At 40.3% G+C, this 15,005-nt stretch overlaps 1 long non-coding RNA gene across 1 annotated transcript in view; it reads left to right on the top strand.

The window, feature by feature from the left end:
- LOC125136017 (uncharacterized) overlaps positions 1 to 15,005 on the top strand; it is a 37,062-nt gene that overhangs the window by 9,616 nt on the left and 12,441 nt on the right. Inside the window, exon 2 of the long non-coding RNA XR_007137091.1 lies at positions 456 to 541. This is a non-coding gene — a long non-coding RNA (uncharacterized LOC125136017). The remainder of the gene's footprint in view (positions 1 to 455; positions 542 to 15,005) is intronic.

Raw genomic sequence — 15,005 nt, 5'->3', positions numbered from 1 at the left:
GTCTTTTGGGTTGTTAATTTAAAGTATAAATACCAAAGGCGAACCCATGTTTTAAGACAGAAATAAAGCATAAAACCACAGGCACTATTCTGGAAGGAAAATCAGAATGGAGTTTGGGGGCTTCCCGTCATGGCTCAGTGGTTAACGAATCTGACTAGGAACCATGAGGTTGCAGGTTGGATCCCTGGCCTTGCTCAGTGGGTTAAGGATCCGGCATTGCCGTGAGCTGTGGTGTAGGTTACAAACGTGACTCGGATCTGGCATTGCGGTGGCTCTGGCGTAGGCCAGAGCTATAGCTCCAATTCGACCCCTGGCCTGAGAACCTCCATATGTCACGGGTATGGCCCTAAAAAGTAAAAAAAAAAAAAAAAAAAAGAGTCCACTGAGGAATTCGACTTAGGTACATCTCAGACTGGATGGACTCTGACCTTTGACCACTTTTTGTCTCAACACAGGCATCCTGAACATCTGGCCAAGGTTCCAGGAGCTCCAGATCCTTATTGGACCCTCATCCCAAAGTAAACCTGGGACGGCTTCTCTGGTAAGGACACATATCTCCTTTTGTGCATAAAGTTCCTGCCAGGCAACTTTAACAATCTTGTGGCTTTTCTTTTATAGACCCCTGACTCTATTTCCTCTTCAGAACACTCTTTTGTTTTACCTGAAAATATGTCTTCAAAATTGCAGTTCTAAAACCCCCAGTAAACTCCTTTCTTCTCTGCAGGCTTCTGCATTTCTTGGTTGACACTACACGTGTGTGAAAATAGGAAACAAAAATGCATATTAGTAACAATATATTCCATTAAAATGAATTTTAGTGAGTTTGAAATAGCATTTTCAACTCAACCTTAATGCATAGAAAAGGTATGGATTAATTTTTTAATTAATTTCTCCTTTCTACTCTTCTCTTGGTTGCAAGGTAACTCTGCACTGTGAGAAAAATCTCCCAGGATAGATGATATATGAAATTTCATATCTTCTTCTCTAGAGTTGAGACTTTTGATATTCATGTAGTTCCCCTATATATTATATTACTTTGGTTTTGTAACCAAACTGAACATGCTCCCTAAGATAGTTTACTAGATCAATTTTTGCAATTTAATATAATAGGGAAGAGAGAAACCCAACTGTTTGTCTTTGGGTAAAAATTTAGGAGCTGTGTGGAAAAACAAAGCTTGTTTTGTACCTACAAATGTATTCTCCCATGCTTTCCTAAACCCAGGACAGAGCCTCTTGATTATTTGGGCTGGTAGAGTCAGTCCTGAAGACTGCAGACTGGAACCTAGGGGATGAAATGCAGCTATAAATGTGGGATTGTTTCATGATTTCCGAAGGGGAAACTGTGTGTGTGTGTTGGAATAAATTAGGAGGATAAGAATAGCATATACACTCTGCTGTATATAAAATGGATAAGAAACAAGGATCTACTGTACAGCACAGGGAAATCTACTCAATACTGCGTAATCATCCACATGGGAAAATAACCTGAAAAGAAATAGATATATGTATGTCTATAACTGATTCACTTTTCTGTACACCTAAGGCTAACACAACATTGTAAGTCAACAATAGTCCAATAAAATTTAAATTAAAAAAGTGTGGAATTGAGTTCCTTTCCTGGCTCAGCGGTTAAAGAACCTGACTAGGATTCATGAGGAGGTGGGTTTGATCCCTGGCCTTGCTCAGTGGGTTGAGGATCCAGTGTTGTCATGAGCTGTGGTGGTGTTGCCACATTGCTGTGGCTGTGGTGTAAGTCAGCAGCTATAGCTCTGAGTAGACCCCTAGCCTGGGGACCTCCATATGCTGTGGGTGTGGCCTTAAAAAGCAAAAAGAAAAGAAAAAGTGGAATTAACATATGTGGACTGGAGGCTGGCACTTGCCATCTGCCTCTACATGGATTGAATCTTGAGCCACACAGCTGCTGGCCCTCTACACCCCCTGAAAGGAGCTCAAGGTAGAGATCAGGAGTGAGGCACTGTGTGCCCTGGGGAAACTGGAGGAACAGGTCCTCAGATGCATATTTTCAGGAGAAGATTTTTGAGCCCAATTCTTGCATCTCCTTGTACCTAGAAAAGCACTCGAATCCTTCACGGTGACACCTGCTCCTTGTGACTAGAAGGATACAACACTAGCAGTGACTCTCTGTAAAAACGTGTGCTTGGTTGCATGTACCTCCCCCTTCACCAAAATCACGTCCATACTGATCTTCCCTCTCTCCCACCTCTTTGGAGCAGTTTTTCAGAGCTACCCTAATGCTGTCTTCCAGGCCATAGTCCTCATTTTGCCCCAAATAAAGCTTAACTCTCAACTTTTAGGTCATGCATATTTTTAAAGTTGACACATGTAAGAGAAAGTATTGAGAAGTGCTAAACGGACCTAAAGAAAGTGTTTGAGGTAAGCAAAGGTACAGCTTTGCATTTAAAATTATATCTATTTAATATTTTTTGTTTTTAAGAGTGATATCTGCTCAAGGAGGAAAACTTGAAAGCACAGAATGCTTAAGAAGAAAAAAGAAATTGTATTTCAATATCATCTCTTCCACTACTGGAATTAACAATTTTGAACGTTTTACTCTTCATCCTTCCTTTAATTCATTTTCCCAAGCATATATATTTAATTAAGATCATATTATGTATGTGTATATGACTGAATATCTTTTTTTTTCTCTTAATGCTATTTGTTTATTCATCATTCAAGAAGGTTTTGCTCTATGACTGCAGGAAGTTCTTCTAGGCTTAAAGGTTTGAGCAGTACAGAGTTCTATCCTTGGGCTATTACCAGTGAAAATTTGGGGAATTAGCACAGGACTCTGAAACCACCCCCTATGCTGTGGAACATGAGGCAGATCAGGTCTTCAAAGAAGCATGTTAGAAATTTCAACTAGGAATAGCCCCACACTGGGTCTCTTTGTAGGTGGCTGTGCTAGGTTCTGACTGAAGATAGCAAAATAAAGGAAAATGTGAAAATTGGAAGCGCCTTCTCTCTCTCTCTCTCTTTTTTTTTAGGGCAACACGTGAGGCATGTGGAAATTCCCTGGCTAGGGGTTGAATGGGAGCTGCCACTGCCAGCCCTACACCACAGCCATAGCAACACAGAATCTGAGCTGTGTGTGTGGCCTACACCACAGCTCACGGCAACACCAGATCCTTAATCCACTGAGTAAGGCCAGGGATCGAACCCACATTCTCATGGATGCTAGTTGGATTCATGTCCACTGAGCCACAGTGGGGACTCCCCAGAAGCACCTCCTCTTGTGGAACTTATACACAGTCAGGAGTCAAGGCATAAATATTGAAAATAGAATCAATGAGTCAAGACCAGCCACCTCATCTCCCCCAGCTCCCAGTCTATCACCAGACCTCCATAGGTACCCAGATGACTTCTGTCTCCCTGGGTTCCTCACTGTTCCTGTCTGACACTAACCCCATTATCTGTGCTTGAGATCCTGGCCTCTTTTACCTTCTCGAGGGCTTTGCTTTATCTTCTTTCCTGTTATCACCTCAATCAATAATTTCTCCTTTTGTATAGAGTCATTTTCATCAGCACACAACTTCTAGAATTTACCATCTTAAAAAAGTATTTCTTAACTTTATATTCACTTTCATCAACCAAACTCTTTCTCTATCCTCTTTCATAGCATGTCTTCAAGAGTGCCCTACTTGCTATCTTCTCTTTTTAAAAGTATTTTGCCTTTCCTCCTCTCTTTCTTATTCTAGTAGGGCTTATGTCACATCTGTCACTAAGCTGACCTTGGGTCCAGTCTACTGATGTGCAAAAAAGTTAGTCTACTGACCAATGTGCTGTGGTGAAGGAAAGTACAGCATTTATTGCAGGGCACCAATCAAGGAGAATGAGCAGCTAGGGCTTAAAAGATCCAAATGCCCTGATGGCTTTCAGGGAAGGATTTTTAAAGACAATGTGAAGAAGAGAGTCACAACATGAGTTACCAGCTTGTGCATAATTCTCTGATTGCAGGCTCTTTTTTTACAATTTTTTAGCGAAGAGAAATCTATTGTCTGAACAATTTAACATATCTATTATATTCTACCAGATATCCTAGAAACACTGACATTTCAAATCTTGAAAGCTGCTCACATGACAAAGAATAAAGGGAAACTAGCTGCTAACATTTATGGGGTGCTTGTGGTCTTCTAGGCACTGAGCTAACTTCTTCACATGAATAAGCTCATTTGATCCTCATCATAATCTCATGAAGTAAATTGTATTATTCCCTCCATTTTACAGGTGAAAACATGAATTAAAGAAGTTAAGTAGGAGTTCCTGTTGTGGGTCTGGTAATGAACCCAACTAGTATCCATGGGGATGAGGGTTTGATCCCTGGCCTCGCTCAATAGGTGAAGGATCCAGGTTTGCCTTGAGCTATGGTGTAGGTCACAGATGACACTCAGATCCTGAGTGGCTGTGTCTGTGGTTGTGGCCTGCATCTGCAGATTCCCTAGTCTGGGAACTTCCATATGCTTCAGGTATGGCCCTAAAAGAAAAAAAAAAAAAAAAAAGGTAATTTCCCAAGGTCACTCATGCATTAAATCAAGATATTTGAATCTGAACTTAGAGTCTACAGTCCAGAATAAATATGTTCAGTGTGATGTCATTTTTTTTAAACTCTTCACAATATGATTTCTGTGAGTAGATATGTGAGATATATGTATGCAGATGCAGAGAATAATGTCTTAGATGATGTATATAGAATTGAATAGTGACTACCTCTGGAGAAATGTCAAGGTTGAGATGTCCTTCAAAGGGATTTAGACTTAGCTTTAAGGTTTAAAAATTTGATTTTGCAAGGTAAATATATCCATCTCTATTGTAGGTTAAAAAAAAAAAACAAAACTGAAAGCAGTTCCCTGGTGGCCTAGCCATTAAAGATTTGACACTGTCACTGCTGTAGCTTAGGTTTGATCCCTGGCCTGGGAATTTCTGCATGCTGTGAGCTTGGTTAAGTAAGTAAGTAAGTAAGTAAGTAAGTAAGTAAGTAAATAAATAAATAAATAAAAAGTAAAAGGGGGAGGGGGAATGCGCTGGGCTTTTGGGATGGAAATCCTATAAAATTGGATGGTGATGGTCATTGTACAACTATAAATGCAATAAATTCATTGAATAGTAAAAAAATAAAAAGTAAAGGATTTTTTATTTTCCTTTTCTTGTGGATACAGGAGTACACCATTTATGAGTGACCACCTGACAGCTCACTGTGTCTGGCCCTCATTCTGCTTTAATATTTTCTAGAATATTCCCATTTCTTTTCATTTACATTGCAAATCTTATAAGCTGTAAGGTGCTTAAAGGTTTAAATTCATTAGATCTTTGATAGAGAAATATTCCTTCACATTTCTGTGTGCACGTTCCTATTCATGATATTCAATATCTGACGGGCAAACTTTCAGTTGGTGAAACAAGTGGCATAGACTTTTCTCCACCCAGAGCTGAAACATTACAGTCACATTTTGCAAACTGCAGAGCACTAGTGATCCTCAGTGCTTAGAATGGTGTTGATATGGAATGGAAGCTCTTGCCTTGTTCGTCTTGAGGAGACTTAACACAGAAATACTTTACAGTCTGCACAGAAACTCAATGAGTGGTTACCAGGAGTCACATTTGCATTTACAACACTCTTATACCCATGGTCTCCTAGGGCTCCAGACTCTAGGAAGGAAAAATGAGAATAACAAGTTTTAAGTCCATTCTTCAGATAAGAAGTTTAAGAGGAGGAAGATGACTTGACTCTCCTGTTGTTACAGACACTAAGAAGCTGAAATTCAAAGCCGAGTTTTCTAAATTCAAAGGCTCTGGCATTTTCACTATACTATGTTGCCTCACACATTCTTTCAGGGTTGTCCAGATGCTCTTTTACATTTACAGACACTATAAATTGCATTTTATACGTTTTATAATTTGTAGTGAGACTGAGTAGTAACTAGGACACCTAATTTAAAAGGAGAAAAAAGCTGGGCTCCAGTGAATAAACTATGGCAAGTGAGTGTTTGCTGACACTTCCAGTTAAAGGGATCTTTATTACCATTTGACTTCTGGTGTTTACATTAGATGTGAAAGTTAAAGATAAACACTACTTTGGGGAAACATTAAAAGGCTACAAATGAGTTTTGCTTTATTTTAACTAACTGGCACCATTCTTGGAATCCTATAAAAGTACTCTTTTGCCTTTTAGGAATGCATGAATGTTTTATTTTGGTTCATAGGATATTACAGATGGGAGCTGAAAAAGATAGTAGAGTTGTCTTAGTTCCAAAAAAAATAATTCTGATCATACAATATCAAAATTAGAAGAAAACCCCGAGATTAACTTTTTTCAACTTCTTATGTCCTACTTCACCTTCCTCGACTAGGTATCAACCACCTTTGAATGTGCAATGTACACCCACAAAACGTAGATCTCCTTTGGGGAAGAGGCTGATTGTTATTTTTTTTTTTATATTGATTTGTGATTTGCAACCTGATAATTTTCATCTTATTTTCCCAGTACTGTCCTTCAAGTCTGCACGGATGGGAGGATATTTGTATGAATTACAAAGCACCACATATATGTAAGCTCTTCTACTAACGCACAATCTATCAAATCCTCCTTCTTCTTCAGCCAGCAATAAAATCATTGGTTACATTAAGGTGGAGCTTGGGGAAAGACTTAAGCTCCCCCCATTATCACCATCTAAACCCTTCATATCATAAATGAACATACGGGAGTTCCCGTCGTGGCACAGTGGTTAACGAATCCGACTAGGAACCATGAGGTTGCGGGTTCGATCCCTGCCCTTGCTCAGTGGGTTAACGATCTGGCGTTGCCGTGAGCTGTGGTGTAGGTTGCAGACGCGGCTCAGATCCCGCGTTGCTGTGGCTCTGGCGTAGGCTGGTGGCTATGGCTCCGATTGGACCCCTAGCCTGGGAACCTCCGTATGCCACAGGAGTGGCCCAAGAAATAGCAAAAAGACAAAAAAAAACAAAACAAAAACAAAAAACAAAAAACTTAAAAAAAAATAAATAAATGAACATACGTTCTTATTCTTGGTTTACATCTAAGGGTGCTTGTTATGAAAAAGTAGCATCAAGGTTCTCACCAAGACGGTGAACACATAGTCTTGGTGAGAACAATGAGTTTGCAAAGCCTGTTTCCGAATTAGTCTCGTCCATCAGACCTCAGCCCTTAAGCCCATGTCTGTAAAAACTCTGAAGCAACAATTGCTCCATATATGTGTAGTTATCTATTCTATTTCTATTCATTTTCTCTTTCTGTCATCACAAATTACTTCAGACTTAGTGGCTTAAAACAACAAAATTTACTATTTTTTTGGTTCTAGAAGTCAGAAGTCCAACACGAGTCTCATTGGGCTAAAATCCTTTCATCATGTAGGAAGGCCGAATTCCTTTCTGAAGGTTCTAGGAGAGGATCCATTTCTTTGCCTCTTAAAGCTTCTAAAGCCACCCATATTCCTTGACTTCCAGTGCCTTTTCTCCATTCTCAAAGCCAGCAGTATGACATCCTTCTGATTCTGTTTCTGTGATCACATCTCTTTTTCTGGCTCTGTCTGTTCTTCTGCCTTTCTCTTCTGCATTTAAAGACCCTTGTAATTACATTGAATCAACTCAGATAATCAAATATAATCTCCCCAATTTAAGCTCTGTTAATTAGCAAATTTATTTATTTATTTATATATATATTTTTTTGTTGTTGTTGTTGCTATTTCTTGGGCCGCTCCCATGGCATATGGAGGTTCCCAGGCTAGGGGTCCAATCGGAGCTGTAGCCACCGACCTACGCCAGAGCCACAGCAACGCGGGATCCGAGCCGCGTCTGCAACCTACACCACAGCTCAAGGCAACGCCAGATCGTTAACCCACTGAGCAAGGGCAGGGACCGAACCCGCAACCTCATGGTTCCTAGTCGGATTCGTTAACCACTGCGCCACGACGAGAACTCCAGCAAATTTATTTTATCTGCGAACTCAATTCTGCTTTGCCATGTAACCTAATCTCCACAGGTTCTGGAGATTAGGACATGGGCATATTTAGGGGGGTATTATTCTGTCTGCTGTGCTGATTTTTCCAAAGTCTTCCTTTTTACTGCCTACCCATACCCACCTTCCCTCCTCATGTGGCTTGATGTGAATGTTCATCTTTCATTTTCCCAGGGCTTTGATTCATTTATAATGTGTTGGGAACCACTATGAATGTGGTGCTATAGTAGGTCCTAGGGAGTCTGCATCTAGGAACTGATGACTACTCCATAGATTTACCATACTAGTGATAAAGATATGTATGAGATGTTATTGCAGGCTAGGTTTGCCAGGGGCTGACTCTGAGATAGATTAGCATGCAAGATGCTTAGAGAGGACTTTTGAGATTAATACCTAAGGAAAGGACAGAGAGAAACATTCGATTGCCATCAACTTTCATTGGAAAACTTGAGTGACCTGATGATGTGTTTGACAATGGAATGCTCCTTCAGAACCACTCCACATTGGGGCAAGTTTGAACAGAACCTCACAAAATACCAAGGCTTTTTTTTTTTTTTTTTTTTTTAAAGAATTCCTGTTGTGGCTCAGTGGAAACAAAACCCAACTAGTATCCATGAAGATGTGGGTTTGATCCCTGGCCTCACTCAGTGGGTGAAAGGATCTGGTGTTGCCGTGAACTGTGGGGTAGGTCACAGATGCATCTTGGATCCGGTGTTGCTGTGGCTGTGGTGTAGGCCGGCAGCTGTAGCTCCCATTCCTAGCCTGGGAAATTCCTTATTCCACACCTGTAGTCCTGAAAACAAACAAAACAAAACAAACAAAACGATGAACAAAAAAACAAACAAACAGCAACTAATCAATCAGGGTCACTACGGCTATGATAGATCCAGACAAGAACGAGGCCACTGTGATTACGTCTATAGACAGACACTAATAAGAACATTGTCCAACCTGTGAAAATGACCAAATATCCCCCAACCTTGACTAATGTGAGGGACCCCTGCTTTTTTTTTGAAACCAAATATAGCTTTAGCTTTGCTTTGTTTCTCCTGTTTTCTAGAAAAGAATTATTAATACACCAAAAAATGAGATACTGAATGATAGAATTACCTTTACTTTTTGACAAGATCCAATCAAAACAAAGCCCTGCTTCCTTGATCCCTCCCCCAAAACCTAACACAAGCACATCCAATGCTCAGTTCTTTCTAATGCCCTTTAACTAGACACTCCCTGGGTCTCAGGGTGTGTGTATTGGTTGCCTGTGGCAAATGTTAATAAACCCTATTTTTATGAGTCTGTTCCTGGTGGTCTTTTGCTGGAGGATGTTGACAACTCTTAAGCCCTTCAGAGGCAGAGGCTGTGCCTGGCACATAGTCCTACAATGGATGTTTGCCAATAGAAGGTCTTACTTGGCTTTGAATTCTCATGCTTTAAATATTCAGTAATGAGTAATTTATTGGATATTAACATGCTCAATATGTTTTTAGCATATGTTCACTGGTTGATGAATGAGAAAATGGGCCCATCTAAAAGGGTTACAGATGTTTTATAGAAGAAATAGGGCAAGTTTATGAAAATTCAAGCATTTCAATATTTCGAGAGTAGAGGATGCTGGGGGTTTGGGAAAAGTCCTGTATGCCATAGGAAATTTTTTTCTAAACAAATGTCTATTTTTCTAAAACCAAAGAGGAGTCATTTAAATGTTTTAGGTTGTATCACTTCCTCTTAGGCAGTGGCTAGAGCAGAAAAAGCCTTTTTAGGTAAATTGTGATTAGCTAAGAGAATGGGGCAATGGTTACCAAACTTACACCATTATGGTGTTCTTTGGAATAGAGATTCTTTTAAAGCCTTTTTAGGTAAATTGTGATTAGCTAAGAGAATGGGGCAATGGTTACCAAGCTTACACCATTATGGTGTTCTTTGGAATAGAGATTCTTTTAAAGCCTTTTTAGGTAAATTGTGATTAGCTAAGAGAATGGGGCAATGGTTACCAAACTTACACCATTATGGTGTTCTTTGGAATAGAGATTCCTTTAAAGCCTTTTTAGGTAAATTGTGATTAGCTAAGAGAATGGGGCAATGGTTACCAAACTTACACCATTATGGTGTTCTTTGGAATAGAGATTCTTTTAGGGACCTTGACCTGGCTGGAGTTGAGGGTGGTGTTCCTTCTGGCAAGATCCAGGGGACTTAGGTGAGTTGTACTGTACCTGGCTTGACTCATTGCGTTGTCAACCCTCAGGAGAAAGGAGGGCTCTTCTTCTGTGGCCTTGGGCTAAACTTAGCGAATTATTACTGACTCTGTCTTCCATTTAATATTTCCCTTGGAGTGTTTTCTTTGAAAGACCTTTGTGACAAAAGATATGCAGGCTCCTGGGAACCAGATAATTTTAGGAACATCTGAAAAATCATAGGGGAATATTAGGGTGATTTTGGGCTCCAGTCATGGGGACATTTTTTTTCTCTTTTCTTTTTTTTCTTTTCTTCCTTCCTCCTTCCTCCCTTCCTTCCTTCCTTCTTTCCTTCAATACACTTTTTTTTTTTTTTTTTTTCCCCATGGCTGTACTTGTGGCATATGGAAGTTCCTGGGTTAGGGGTCAAATTGGACCTGCAGCTGCTGGCCTACCCCACAGACGTGGCGACATCTGATTGGAGCTGCATCTACAACCTACACTGTAGCTTGTGGCAACCCTAGATCCTTCATCCATGGAGCGAGGCCAGGGACCAATCAAATGCATATCCTCACAGACTCTGTCTTGTTTTCTTACCCTGCTGAACCACAATGGGAGTTCCATGGGGACATTTCTAAGCTCTGCTGATATAAACAGTGAACCTCCGCTTTATCTGTGTTACTACCTTGGAGATAAGGTGCCATCATTTTCAGAGATTTCTGAAGCTCCCTGTACAGTTTTGAGATATTCCTGTCCACGGTGACCCTGTGAGAAATTGCAGGTTTACCAGCCTATCAACTCCATGTGTCCCAACTTGCTCATGATCAGCCCCACCTCCAGGATATGGATTCATTAAGAAGTGACCTAGATGAAAATAAGGAGCTGCTCAGGTAACCTCAGAGATTTATTCCCAGACTCCCTTTTCTGCTGTCTTGTCCCTTTTTTCCATGTTCTAGAATTTCAGCACTTGTACATGTGCTTGACCAATGCCAGCTCTGAAAAATTATCTGCTAAACTCATTGACAAGGTGGAAATTGTGATCAGGTTAAATTTCTGAAGGGAATACATAATTCCCTAGGAAGCAGGAATTAAATGTAGAATTCAAGCATTCCACCGGCGACTTTCAAGTGTGTGGAGATGGCGTAGATCCTCAGCCAATTCTCCTGCCCTTGAAATAGTAAAGTAAGAGTTAAAAGGACCCCCATCCACAAGCACCATAGGCTTTCAACCCTTACTTCGGGGGGAGGGGGGAGAAAAAGCAAAAGAAAACCAAGCTTATTTAGAAGAAATGGCAGGAACATTTTTTTTCTGATTCTCAAAAATGAGAATTCATAAGAACTGAACACTGAAAGGTCTAGAATATACTCTGCACAAATCAACTCTACTATTTTAACCTGCTTCCTGGGGTCATTTTAATTATATCTGAAAAATGAGTTATGAGAGGCAAATGAATTAAATTTCCTTTTACAAGTAATTACAATGCAAATTTAAAACGGTTACCCTGTTGCCTAGAAATGACTGGGATGGAGATTTTCTCTTTTTCTTTATATTTTTACTTTTTGCCCCTACTCGTTTAGGAAAAGATGTCATGATTAAGTAGAAATAGAAAAGCCATGATAGAAAGTTGTGTAAAAGGGAACTTCATTTCTTTGTTGCTCTGAACATTTATTGTGGTGTGTGTGTTCTTACTCCATCCTTCGTCAAAGTAACTTAATAATGGAAAACACTTTGATCTCTTTGAACTTGAATTTTTTCTATCCTAAAGATGAACTAATTCCAAGTTTTGCTGATTTTATGTTATGTGCTTTAATTCAGGGGTTTATTCGGTTGGGATGCTATAAAACGAAGGTCCTTAAATGTTCTGTTAGGAGTTCCCATTGTGGTGCAGTGGAAACGAATCTGACTAGGATCCATGAGGAGGCAGGTTCAATCCCTGGTCTTGTTCAGTGGGTCTGGGATCAGGCGTTGCTGTGAGTTGTGGTGTGAGTCACAGACGTGGCTCAGATCTGGGGTTCCTATGGCTGTGGTGTAGACCGACAGCTGCCATTCCAATTTGACCCCTAGCCTGGGAACTTCCATATGCTTCGGGTGTGGCCAAAAAAATATATATTACTATAAAAGACAGTGAATAGTGGCATTTAATTCTGATCATGATTCTGTTTTTTTTTTCTTTTTTTTTTTTTTTTTTTTTTGTCTTTTTGCCTTTCTTGAGCTGCTTTCATGGCATATGGAGGTTCCCAGGCTAGGGGTCTAATCAGAGCTGTAGCCGCCAGCCTACACCAGAGCCACAGCAATGCAGGATCCAAGCCGAGTCTGCAACCCACACCACAGCTCAGGGCAATGCTGGATCCTCAACCCACTGAGCAAGGCCAGGGAAGGAACCTGCAACCTCATGTTTCCAGGTCGGATTCGTTAACCACTGTGCCACAAAGGGAGCTCCATGATTCTGTTTTTTTTTTTTTTTTTTTTTAAAGAGACTTTCTGTGTCCACTTCCGTTTAATTAGCGGGTACATGTTGCCATTCAAGAAACCTTCTTGGACATTTGCTTCAGTGATGACAGAACCAAAATATATAGAGTTCTGATCCAAAATGAAGCACACACCCACATGTGGTCCCAAAGTGTCTTACTCAAGAGGGAGGGTTGTTCTTGCAATTTCTTTTTCTGGAACTCTTTGCTTCTCAGAAGGGACCAGCACAAACAGCATCACCCTGAAGCTTGTTAGTGTAGAATCTCAGGTTCTTCTCCATATTATCTAAGTTGGAATCTGCATTTTATTAAAATCCCATGAATATTCATATGAAAGATTAATACTTGAGAAACACAGGTGTGGAATAATTCTAGGCTCCAGTGATTCCTGTTTTCCTTTTTGCCCTATTCCACCAAAGAGTATTTTATTATTCAGAGTGGGCATCTTCCCAAAAACAACCCCAAACCTCAGGGGCTTAACAAAATGAGCTTATTTTTTACCTAAGGGCCATTGTGGGTGAAGCCGAGGGGCAATATCCCTATGCGGTCACTTGGGGGCCATTCCTTCCATTCCGTGACTTTTCTGTCCCCACGGACCTCATAGTTCTTCACTGGACTCTTGAGTTTCCAGAGAAGGAAGATGCAGAACATGGGGTGATTGCAGGATCCTTTGTAGAGCAGGTGTGGAGCACATCACTTCTGCCTGCATCTCAGTGAACATAATCACTCGGCCACATCTAGCTGCACAAGAGGCTGACAAATATCATCTCTCTTTTTGCAGAAGGAGGAGGAAGGGGTCATGGCAGACTTTTAGTCAGTCTCTGCCTCACTTATCCATCTTTTAGGATCCAACTAGAGCCCTACTTTTTTCCCCCCCTTTTTTTTTGGGCTCACCTGTGGCATATGGAAGTTCCCAGGCCAGGGATCAAATCTGAGCTGCAGCTGTGAACCATGCAGCAGATGTGGCAGCACTGGATGCCTAACCCACTGTGCCACCAACGGAACTCCTAAAGCCTTACTTCTTTTTCAGCTGCTTTGGATTGGAGAGTATCTTCTTCTAAATCTCTATAGCACTTATTTTTCAGTCTTTTCATTTACATATTTCACAAATATCTCTGTATATTTTCTATTCAGGGATGCATATTTTAGTTTCCATTGGGAATTCTAAGAACGTGTAAAGCACGTCATGCCAATCATTTTTTAAAAATCTCTGCAGACGAGTTCCCTTTGTAGCTCAGTGATTAACAAACCCAACTAGGATCCATAAGGATGCGGGTTCAATCCCTTAGTGGGTTAAAGGATCCGGCATTGCTGTAAGCTGTGGTGTAGGTCACAGAAGCAGCTCGAATCCTGTGTTGCTCTGGGTGTGGCATAGGATGGCAGCTGCAGCTCTGATTCATACTCTAGCCTGGGAACATCCACATGTCATGGGTGTGGTCCTAAAAAGCCCCCCCCCCAAAAAAAGAAAAATAAATACATATAAATAAATAAAATCTCTGCAGAGCCAAGATTATTTTTATGCATGTGATGAGTATATTAACATTTATTGATCAAGTTTATGAGAACCTGAGATAATCCAGTGTGTCTCCATGTATTAGTGTTAGGTAGACTATCTTGTGACTCCTTTTAATATTTGTTTTTTGTTATTATTAACCCTTATATTTCATTAGAAATTGTCCTTCTAATCTCTTGTCACTTTTTTGCAAATGTTGTCAGTTTTCTTAAGGCATCCTAATAAGAATGGAGGGGGGGATGACATGGGCCACAGAACAAATTCTTATGCTCATATTGTACTAGAAGAAACCAAAGTCCCCAAACATACAAGTGGTTTGCCTGAAATCGCGTAACTGGTAGGCATGGAGCAGGCAGGTTTGGACGGAAATCAGTGTTAGGCTCCAAATCCAGGATTTAGTAAACCATCCCCACAGTTTCTTCTGTGGATGGCTGCATTCTCTTTGGATGCCTGAAAACATGATTGATCACTGACACAGTGATGAAGAAGAAAATTAAATGTAATTTATAGATGACTCTTTAAAATTTTTCAGTCCGCATTTTGCCAGGGTTGTAATGGGGAGTTTAGGTTTATTGTGATAAAACTTTTAAATTCTCAAAAATCTTGGTATTTTTGCACAAAATAGATTTTCTGCCTGAATGTAACCGGGGATCACCAGTTTTTAAACTCCAGTGTAAGGATATTCAGTTTCACTACAATTTTGACGTCAGAGAATGTTTTTGTCCCTTTATCCGTAATGTTTTTGTCCCTTTGTTTTTGTTTCTTTTCTCCTTTTTACCTGTGTCCCTGGCTGTTTATAAATATTTTTTCCTTAGAAATTAAAAAAAAATATGAACTGTGTACTGATGCATATGCACATTATTTAT

This window comes from Phacochoerus africanus, chromosome 9, assembly GCF_016906955.1.
Source record: "Phacochoerus africanus isolate WHEZ1 chromosome 9, ROS_Pafr_v1, whole genome shotgun sequence".
In the NCBI taxonomy this organism is placed as follows: Eukaryota; Metazoa; Chordata; class Mammalia; order Artiodactyla; family Suidae; genus Phacochoerus; species Phacochoerus africanus.
Note: the sequence above shows the minus strand (reverse complement) of the source record. Positions and strands in the feature narration are given on the sequence as shown.